Genomic DNA, 11994 nt, shown 5'->3' on the forward strand with positions numbered 1-11994 from the left:
TTAGATATGATGGGAATCAAATACTCTTCATCCTCTCCACATCTTTCAATACGTACTCTCTCTCTCTCTCTCTCTTGTTAAGGGGCATGCATCAATCGAGGGTCTTGTCTCATCTAATTTTTTTTAAAGTGAAATATAATTCTAGAAAGTATGTTACATTCATCGATCATCTGATTATTATGTAGTTAGGTTTATTAAGAATCATTTTATGTCGGGTTACTTCCTATAACTTTTTTCTAGGAAACATGCAAGTAAAAATAAAACATATTGATTTGTGGAAATAATCTTCACTCCTAGAAGCAAGAAATAACATGACCCTATTGCAGAAGAATGTTAGGATTATTAAGTGCTAAATCCGAATTTTAAATCCAGATTAAAATCCTAGGCATGCATCATTACAATTATTCATATAGATCGATCTATGACTATATTTTATAATCTACTCTCATGTTATCTACAATTACGTATACAAATACAGTAGAGAAATCATCCCTTCAAAAGATGATTTCACGCCCGATATCAACATTTAGCTAGTTTATAAAAAAAAAATATATAATTATATTTTTATATAACAACTTGTCTTTTATACATATTCGATTGTTAGGAGCCACAATTTAAAAAAAAAAAAAAACATATTAGAGTTGGTGAATTGACACCCATCAACCTAACTAAAATATATTTTCTCAATGTGTCATGCGATCAAAATCGCCATAGTTTCCAAGTTCATGTTATTCTTTAAAACGTTTGATCTTAAATTTCATATTTAACCATGTTTACATTGGCTAAATGAAGGGGTTTGATTATCCTTACAAACCTCATTGTTGACAAAAGAGTAGAAAATAATAATAATAATAATAAGTTTGAGAATTTTAATATAAAAATTGAATACATTTGATCAAAATAATGGTTTAATATTGAACCAAATTTATAATTTTAAAAAACCAACGTGACATTTTAAATATCCAAAGCATTAAATAAAATAAAACATCATAAAGTTTTGAATATATTATGAGATATACAAATGTTTTGCAATAGTAAGTTCAACCACTAAATATATTAATTTAATTTTGTGTGTTTCTAAAATGCATTTCACTATCAAGGTGTTAACTTGCACAGCCGCCATTGTGTCTCGATGTTTTCTTTTTTCTGGTTTTTTTTTTTTTTTTTTCTATATGATTTTCATCCAATCATCTTCAGCTTGACCGGCTGTAAATTCTTTTTAATAGCTTATTCCAAACTTAGCATTAATCATTAAATGTTAAAAGAGTTTAATAAAGTTTTAAGCTCTTTTAACTTGAGTCATCTTTCATATCTCCTAGTTTATTATAAATGTAACAATCCATGTCCAAAATTTGGATCACGATCTAGAATCTAGATTTGACATTTCATGGCTTCGGTAATCTCCTGTAGACCTTAGGCATGAGATCGTTACAAATGGTATCATAGTAGTACCTCTTTTAAGAAGGTGTGGTTCGGAGACGAACCAATGCGAAAGCTGGTAGGCATGTGACACTTGAGTAAAAGAGTGATATATGAATGAATCGAATATCACATTTGAATGAGAATGATCCTAAGGATAGAATAACTAAAAAAGATTTTAAAAAATTGAAAGTTATTGCTTATATCAACACGGTGCACCTTCTTTTTCAGTAATACAATCATAGAAACTCTAAAATTAAGCTTGTTTTACTTGGACCGTATGAAGATTTTTCTTAAGAAACATATTGAAATGACTCGTATTGATAAGTGGAGATAGCTTTCATTCTTAAAAATAATGAGTAAATAACATGACCATGTCACGAGAATGACGTCATTCAAATAATGGATCTTAAATATGAGTCATTACAATATATTTTTTAAATTTAAAAGTATATTAAATCTAAAATTTATTATTCACTTTAAAAGTTTAAGTGTTTAGTAACATAAAGAACATTAAAAATCCGAAAACTTAGTATATATTTTTAAATTAAAAAACATAATAGACGTGGATTATAGTGATGGTTTACTTCTTTTTTTAATATATAGAAAAGTGTTTTGTTTTTTTTATGTTTTTTTTAAATGCTTAAATAATAATGATACTTAAAGATAATTTAAAATTTTGAAGTGTCAAGGGTAGAATGTAAAAAAATATTATTTTTCAAATTCGTGAAAAAAGAATATATTATTTTTTTTTAAAGAAACGAGACATATAGGCCAGGTGGACTGTAATGTCCCACTTTAGTTGGGGAGAAGAACAAACCACCATTTATAAGGATGCAGAAACTTTCCCCTAGCACACATATTTTTAAAGCCTTGAGCGGAAACCTGAAAGGCAAAGCCCAAAGAGGACAATATCTATTAGAAGAGGGCGTGGGTGGACATAAAAATCATCCATTGACAAATGATAAAATTATTGGAAGATGAAAAAAATATTAGAAAAAAAATAATTGGTTAGCTGGTAATATCACGCTTTAGACAAAAATTCCTTTTGGTTTTAGATTTTATTTAAGATTTGTTTTATTTAACTCAAAATCAAACTTTTATTAGGTGTGATTTATAGTAATAGGAATATACGTGGTATCTCACCGTCCAAATTATCTTCATGTCAATATTTTCTGATATTTTTATCGAGATTTTTACAATTATAATTATAATTATATATTCTTAGTCTTATATTAGACTAATTAATATTTAATTTGAAGATGTTGTAGGAGTTGAATTTTTTGTACCAATGAAAATACGAACACAGAACATAAATAGATATTTTTTTTAAAGACGGGGTTTGACATTGGGGCTAATATGATGTTAACTCACCAACCTACCACTTTGTTTATTTATTTTTTTTTTTTTTGTAACTTTAGGGAAGATAATGCTAAATTAAGGGGGAAATAAGTATATTTATATATTTTGTTTAGAGAATAATGGGAAGAAAGTTGTCACTTAGTTAATTGCAAGGGTAATGGTCTTAGTATTTGACAATTTGATAAATATAAATGAGGTGACCTTATTATAAAATTGGTATAGAGATTGGTCTAATGTGTAGATACCATTTCCGTACACTTTGTCCTTTTGTTTTAGTTTACTTCAATAATTTGGTGCCACCGATATCAACATTATTAAAATCACAACTCGTTGTCAATTAATTGGACCTGTTCTTATTATATATATATATATATATATACTAAATTATCGTCTTGATTCATGTATTTTGGACTTGTTCTCAAGGGTAGATGAATTGGGTTGAGTTGAGTTGAGAAAATCTTTTAGACCAATCCAAAATTTCGAGTTGGTTGGGGGTGGTGACTCGAGCAATTCTAAATAGAGTTTATAACCTAACCCGCCCCTCTATTTTCAGGTTTGGTTGAGTTCGAATCCATACGTGTTTGATACTAAATAACAAAATGGAAAAGAAACCAAATGAAAGAAAAAAGAAAACGAATTAACAAACATGGGCTGCCTGCCACAATGGGCTTAGACCCAAAAAGAATAACTAAACTATTTGTAGATGGATCCCACGAAGACAACCATTTGTGAGAGTTCACTTCGAGCTCGAGCCCAACGGCAACAATTACAAATTTTGATTTAGATTTAGCACCTGATAGCTTAAGGGTTATGTGTTTCAAATCGACTGGTAGAGAAAATTTAAACTTCGACATTAGTAATAAACAAGTTAAATAAGGATGGAAAAAGAAACGTGTAATTTGACTAAGGCGAGGATGATACCTAGCACACCATGAAGCAGGCCAAAAGGCTTGGGGAACATGTGTATCGCCTAACAAATCAAATAAAGATTGAGAGAGAGATGTCAAAATGGAGGATGATAGTAGTGCACCAAGAAGTAGGCAAAGCAACTTAGTTAAATTTCCTAAGCTAAGATTGCAAGCAATTTTGGTGGTAGTAGCATCATAAGCAAGTTTAGTGGAAGGTAGATGAAGCTCCCAACTCGGATGTGAAAGTTGGGTGGATTGAAAGCGTAAGATGTCACGTGCATGCATGTGAAACTTGGTCGAGCTTGTGACATGCGTTTGTGGGTCGACGCTTGGGCAATTTCATTTCTACTAGGTTGTCTACATTAGTGGGTTGCTAGGCTAGAGTTTGTGGAGCTGGGTTGAGTTCATTGTTGTGCTGGGCTTCTGACCATGGGTTTGTCTGTGGGCTTGCGTAGGTGGGTTGGATCCAGTTTGTAGGTTGGCATTGGATTCGTGGTTATCTCCTTCACATGTTAATAAGGGACTTATTATTGCTGTGAGATTAACCACGTTAGCTCAAAACTAGGTGCAACTATCTCTGGCGTGACTATGTTAGTGCTTGAAGCTCGATGAATGTGGTGGTCGCATACTCTCTCATCGCTATGTTTCGATCATCAGCTATCAGGATTGGATAATTAAATGCTCCAAGATCAAACTATTGATGTTGTTTTTGTGCATGACCGCCGTATCGTGAGCTAGATCTATCATATTTTCATAGGAACCTCTGTTGAATATGACTCACGATCGAAACAAAATATATGAAGTAGAAATAACAACTTGAGTGGAGAAACAATAAAAGAATAAACACTCTCCAAATGACATGCTTTATTAAATGTTAAGGCCTAAATAAAATTCACCTCGAGGAAAATTAGGAATGCATTGTTGAGAAATGTCACGAAAATTTGATTCATGAATATTTTTGGTATGTGTTCCCCACTTTAATTCATGAATCTATTGGATCCATTTGGTTCATCCCCATAATGATACATTCTCTGTGCATGAATCATCTTTATTCATATATGAACATTAGTGTTGTTTTGATTCAAGCATGAGTACTGTTATGTCTTTATAAATGTTTTTCTAGTATTGTTTTGAGATGTAAAGTTATCGTTATTTTGTATTCACCTAGAGACAATGAGAAGGAACTTTGTAAGTGATACTTTGTAGTGTGAGAGTCTGAAAGAGACACTTATAAACACTTTGGTTAGGATAATTGCTACCACTTTTGGATGTAGATTAATTTATTCTCTCCGAACTATGTAAATCTTTGTGTCTTTGTTTAATTTATATTTATGGGTGTGTGATGTGATCGATCTTATTTCTGGGACCAATGGCAACAAATAGTATCAAAAGTTACACCCATTTCCATATTTATCAATTACTTAGCTCTCTCCATAATTCCTCTTCCTCACTCTATGCACATTTTTTTCTTAATATGTTGGAAGTCAAACACATGTCATGTCATGCCCCTACGATAGGCAACCGCGGCAGACACACATAGCGACAGGATCTGGATTATTGAATCGGCCAAAACCCTCACCAAATAATCACATTTTCTCATGAACAATGGAAACCCACCAATTTGATTGGACATTGGGTGGTCAAAGATTTGTTTTTTTTATGCAAAGAAAGATCGACTCCTTAGACAAAAGGGCATCCAAATATATAATACATTATCTTTCTGGTTCGTGTGAAGTTAAAGGATGGGGTAAGGAGCGAAAATTGGGCCAGAAGTGAGGAACATAATCTCATCCATGATCCCATTTATCTAAAGGAAAAAGTGCTTGTGCATTGAAAATATATTTATATTAAGCGTAGCAGAAAATTGGGCAAGGTGGGGACGGAGATAGGGAATTTAATCTCGTCCCCGACTCCATTCATATCAAGAAAAAAAAATGTTCTCCACTACCTCTCCCTTCTCCGTCTAATCAAGGAATTCCCTCCCAATTTGGGATCCCTACATAGCCACAGGTAAATGGACATCTCTAACCCTGAGGGGATTTGTTCCTCTAAACACTTATTATTTGGTGCGACAATTTTAGTAAACTTTTGTTGGCTACAAGTAGTTGTTTTCATGCTCGTCCAAAACATTTAGAATTAGATGCTCATTCTCTTCGAGATAACATGCTTGCTAGGAGTGTAGATGAGTTGAATTGTGTTGAAGAAATCTTTTCGATGGATTGGTGAACTAAGCAATCCGAATAGAGTTCACAACCCAACCCTCTGTTTTCTGGTTGTTTTTTTTTTTTTTTTTTTTTATAATTATTTTAAAAATCTACTTATCCACAATATATATGTAACTCAAATATAAGATATTCACAACCTATATTGCATTACTAACATCGACTACAAACATAAAATATTTTTAGTTTTCATCATAATCTTAAAAGTATAATTAGGTAGTGTTACCCTATTTTTAGGTTAGTTTGGTTGACCTGACAAAAAATTGTCAACCCACCGACCCCAAATTTTCAATTTCCAAAAATTGAAAAAAAAAATATAACCTAATTCAATTCTTATGATTTAAATTGAATAATCGAGATTAGTCAGATTCTCGAATCATTTGAACACTCGTAGTTGTTGTTAAGGAAAGCTGCTTCATCTATTTATCAACTTGCTGATGGACTAACCATATTCCCTCTCCAAAGCTCATTTCTCTGATCTTGGGTCCGAACTTATTGTGATTCCATCACCCACGTTTGACGGTGCGTTTGAATCGGAACAAATTACAAAATGTATTACTAAGGGGAAGGTATTTTATACAAATAGTTGTACTTAATGCCACATATCTGAGTAATAAAAAGAGAAAACAGCAACAAACTAGCGAAGAGTACTAGACTCAAAAGAATCATTTAAAAGTGCTTGGAGTTGATATTGACAATGCCATGCCCAGCGGTAGCCAAGCACGCCAGATACCACCACATAGCCGAACCTTCCACTTTCATAAGAGATTTGATGATCAAGATTTAGTCGATTTTTGTACAACAATTGATTTCTGCGAGAAAAATGACAACCAAATATATATTATTAAAAATTGCATGTTATTAGACCCACTACAAGACATCCTATAGAGTATTACTATAATTAACTTTTGTTTGAATTACTTGACAGGTAGTAGGATGGAGTCGAATGGAGGGGTATTTATAGTCGAAGCTAGACAACTCTAAAATTGTAGCTATCTATATGCACACAGTACCTATATTCTTTATTCCTACTCTATATAGATTTTTTCCTTAAAATATATAGGCTCATACAATTATTAGACTTGACTCTATTGTGCCAATGATGATCTTTTAACACTCTCCCTAAATATTAATTTTCATTCGCCATACCATGTTGGTCATCCGTCTTCTATAATATTTGCTTTGGCATACTTAGGATTTGGCTTTCAGATTCTTTCTGACCGTCTAAGTTGTTGAGGTGTTGTCTTATTTTCATTAAGTTCACTTGGTTGAATGACTTCTTGTTCACCAATATCAGTGTCACTTGGATTTTCAGGGACATCAACATTTGACCAAATGTGCGCGATTTGCTTCCGATAGAGTCAGCTTGAACTCCACTCGATGACTTGACGTTGACTCTCCTCAGCTTTGACATTAATGGTTCTATCTGGTATTTTTGGACCTCGTCCTTTTATTGAGCGCCATTCTGAAGCTAGCTTTGATGCACTTGGAAGCATTTGAGGGATAGTATTGTTACTCTTTAGCAAATTAAAAATATTTTTAGCCAAATTTTGATTAATTAGGGGAATTAAGTTAAATTAAGTTCATTAATGTGGGCTAATTGTGACATGGTGAAGCCCCATAGGTGGAATGGATTTCTGGGAGTAGAATTCAAACTAACATTGACAAAGGATATTTAGTAACTTTAGCTTACACCAACATCTTAAGTAAGCTTATTCTTGGAACATCTTCGGACTAGGTTGAATGAGTTGTGTGTTGTATGATTAACACGTAATATGTGACTTATCTGCTTGGTATTTTTAGTTTTATGTTTTGTTTATGAACTTTCTATGATGCATATAATTCCAGTAAGTTGATTTATGTATGTTATAATACCATGTTTACATTATCCCCTATGAGACATTTAATGAGTCATGTATGATGAAATAATTGATATGTCATGCACACGTATTTATGTCTCATAAGAAGATTATGTAATGAAACGTATGGAAGTTGCATCATAATCATATACCATGATTTAAAAAAATATGTGACCTCTACATGTTGTAGATCAAGAGCACAAGATACTTTCCCAATATTTTTTGTATGGAAGCATACACCATGATATGATATGCGCTTCTTCCTTTCAATTGATTTCCATACCTGGGGGATACATATATGCATCCGCGTAGTGTGTTCATGTGCGCGTGCGTGAATCTTATGTAGAGAAGTACAATGCACCCAACTCTACTCGAAAAGGAAAGAAGAGCCCAAGTAATAGTCACAAAAAATAAGTCCCACATTGAATCATGTTGTATGTGATTGTATTTGCTACGCCAAGAACTCTTATATGAGTTTTAAGAGCTCTACTCCAGGTGACAGGGTGATTTCTATCCATATTCAAGCATGCATAGATAAATTGAGATGAGAATAGGAAGCTAGAGTTAGGGCAGTTTTACGATGACCAAGGTTAGGATACTTTAAGTAGCCTAAGGACCGCAAAATCGTAAGATGCGATCAGAGAACTAAACACTAGTACTCCCAGAACCACATTAGCCTTGAGAGCTAGCCTAGAAAATACTAAAAATGGCAATGTAACGACCCTAATTTCCTATTGAACTTAAGGTTGCCACCACAAGCGTAATATGTCTATAATGCATGGAAACATTCATTTAAAATATTTCATTACGAAGCCGTAGACTTATACGCTCATAATAAAGTCGTTAAAATAATGTGGCAAAAAAATAAATTCATTCATATTTTAATAAAACAAATAAAATTAAAATTAATTGCATTGATCTACCCTAGGACAAAGGAAAACAACATGCATGTAACTACCATATCTTTGATCCCATTGTTGTCTCTGCCAAGTTTTCAACTGTACACGGGCTTATTTTTGGGTAAAAAGTAAGAGTAACATGTGGCTTAATATTTTAAGAAACACGGGTGAGTGGCCCATTATTAAGGTCAAGAAATGCATACACAAACAATCATGGAGGGACTTATCCTTTAATAAAAAATCATTTCATGTTCTTGAACTCCACCTTCCCGTCCAAACTAAAATTGATGTGTAGTACTTCTCTACACAAACCCACGTACTCAAACATGGACCCACCAGGCAGGCGTATACGTACCCTCTTGACTTGCCCTTCAGCTAGGGCACACTCGCACTGTCGAAGCCACGGAGGGAAAGGTATCTACATAGTATTGTGATGTACACAATATCGTATCACAACATCATGGCAAATATAAATGTCGTAAGGTACGTGTCTGTACTAATCATAACAGGGAAGTATCTCGATGCATATTACACACAAAAATGCATGAGGTCCCCATAACTTCAAATCATATAATATGTTGATCATACATTCGTCTTTCATAAACATTTTCACGAAAACAACATTTCACAGTCTCGAAAACAATCATGCTAACATGGTGTGCATGACATATCAGAGCATAACACAAGTCATAATACATCATCATGTAGTCATGACATAACATAGCATAACATAAGTCATAACATTGCATAAAAAAATTCACGTTATAACAATCATCAAATATGGCAAATGGAGGGACTCCAGAGCACATGTCGTTCATGCATCACTCAATTCATCCAACCATGTTAATAGTAGAGCACTTACTTTGTTGGCCTAGGCCGAAATCAATACGCCCCCTTAGTGCTAGCTTAACAATGCTCCATTTAATACTACACAAGTAGTCCCACAAGTAACAACCATACAAAAAAAAAAGTAAACTACCTCTCCTCCTGCAAAAACAAACAACATTTTTTTTTTTAGGTTGATTTTGTTACCTTATTTAGATTTTAGTTAGAAATCTAATATTGATTTTATTCCTAATTTTGTTACCATATTAGAAACCATATAACAAAAAAGAAAATAAAATCAGGAGGATTGAAAATGGCCAAACAAAAAGAAAAGAAAAATGAGAATCACAATGGCCAAAAGTCAAAAGTACTGTAAACCAAATAAAAAAAAGTTGCATATAAACAGAATAAAAAAAAAAAAAAAAAAAGAGTAGCATGATCCACATGACCATGGTTAGAAAAGAAAAAAAAAAATCAGAATCTATTGGAAACGTAAACAGAATTAAAAAATCAAAAAGACAAAAACGACTAAACATAATGAAAAAAAAAAAACAAAAAACACGAGAAAAGTAAAAATATGGGAATATAATCCAACGAGCATGAAATAATATTAACTTATTTTTTTAATTTAAGTTTATTACCAAATAGTGTAGAAACAATGCAAACATATCATTCAATTTTTTATTAACTTAATTAAGTTTATATTCAAAATAGGTGAAGGCTCTAGGTGAGTGAGAACGAATTTAAACCTGAAAGCAACCAAATTTGGAGCTAAATAGAACTTTGATTAAGGCTAATCAAGTAAATGACCTTACTATAGGATAGGATAGACTAGAAATTGTATGAGTTACAATTTATGATGTATGAGTTGTATCGTATGATGTGTGTAATATATATATTTCAATGAATGACGACGTACTTGATATGTTTGATACACTCTATGACAATATGATGAGTATGATGATTGCATGACGTTTATCTTAATATGTTAATGTTTTCGATATTAAACATGATATAACCGACATAGGACAAAAACCCTAAGAGCATGAAAATGATGTTAATATAAATATCTAACGAGCATGTGTACTTAATGTAACAATGATATGAGACTAGAGAGTTGCGTCAGGAGAGATGATAAGATGGGAATTAAAGGGACCTCATACATATTGTATGTTCATAAGCACAGGGATACTTCCCTAGAGACGATGAGTGCGAACGCGCACAGTATAATGATGAGGGTGTTAATGGGGAGCATGACACCAAGGGGTTCTGCTGACCTCCGAATGGCGCTACAGATAGCTTGATCAGAGAGGGTCCAGGGGGTGTGCAAGCCCCCTGGGGATTCACACTCGCACATGTGAGTCGTGTGTAGGGAAGTACTACACATCCATATTAGTCCGAGACTGGAAGCCACCATTAGAGAATAGAGATAGGTCCCAAGAGCATGATTGCATGTGTTTGCATTTGCATGACCCCTATAGTGAGGCCACTTACTGAGTATTTTTCGAAGTACTCAAGCCGTTTGCCACATCATTTTTCAGGTAAAGGCAAGACACACATGTATGGAGAACGGTGACATCGTGAGTAGAGACTGTGACACGTGCATAAGGTAAACTCATATTTAAATTCCTAGTTTTAGGTTAGAATAGGTTCTTTTGCATTTCATTGTTTTAAATTATTTTGTATTTATTGTCATTTTCTCTAAATGACAGTATTTCGTATTTAAACACGTAAGACCAGGGTTGTGTTTTCTAGAGATGAAGTTGTTTTTAGCGTTTTCGAAGTTTAGGTTATAAATGATGTTTATGAAACGTTAGTAGCGACTTTGAGTATGTAGAAATTTAGGGTTGTTACAATCATAACTTAGAATTCAATTATGGAAATTGGCTCCCCTAATTTTGCATAGTAGCCTATTTTTTTATACCGTCGATCTTACTAAATCTATGATATTGATAATTCACTTCAAAGGTAATGTACTCTAGTTAAATCTATAGAATAAAAAGTTGGTTCACCCAGAACACAAATATGTCGAAGTAGATTTGTAACACTAGAAAGGATAAACAACTCCCAAACTCGAATTAAGTTCAATAAAATTAAGAGAATGGTGTCCAGATCCCAAATAGGTCTACGATCAATTAGAGAACTACTTAAAACTTCAAGTCTCCCAAAAGTTCATTTGTAGAACTTAGGTTTTAACTTCTTAGATAAAAGCCTTTGGAACTTATTGTGTCAAGAATCATCCCTAGGGTCATTTGCACACATGGCTGCTTTCATGGGTTGATCACTTGAGCTTCGGGTTTGAAGGCCCTACCCAACCCAAATCCAATGGTCTTGAATCTTTCTTCTTCACCCACAAATTCGAAACATTCAACCTCATTTATCCGACGATGTCTCCAATGACGTTCCAATAGTGATTCACGCTGAAAAACATCTCCAAAACATTTAAAAATAAAATGGAGCTTAAACCAAAATAATTGAGGGAAGAAAGGAAAGAACAAAC

The sequence above is a fragment of the Cucurbita pepo genome, chromosome 4, assembly GCF_057944985.1.
Source record: "Cucurbita pepo subsp. pepo isolate OVF chromosome 4, ASM5794498v1, whole genome shotgun sequence".
Classification (NCBI taxonomy): domain Eukaryota; kingdom Viridiplantae; phylum Streptophyta; class Magnoliopsida; order Cucurbitales; family Cucurbitaceae; genus Cucurbita; species Cucurbita pepo.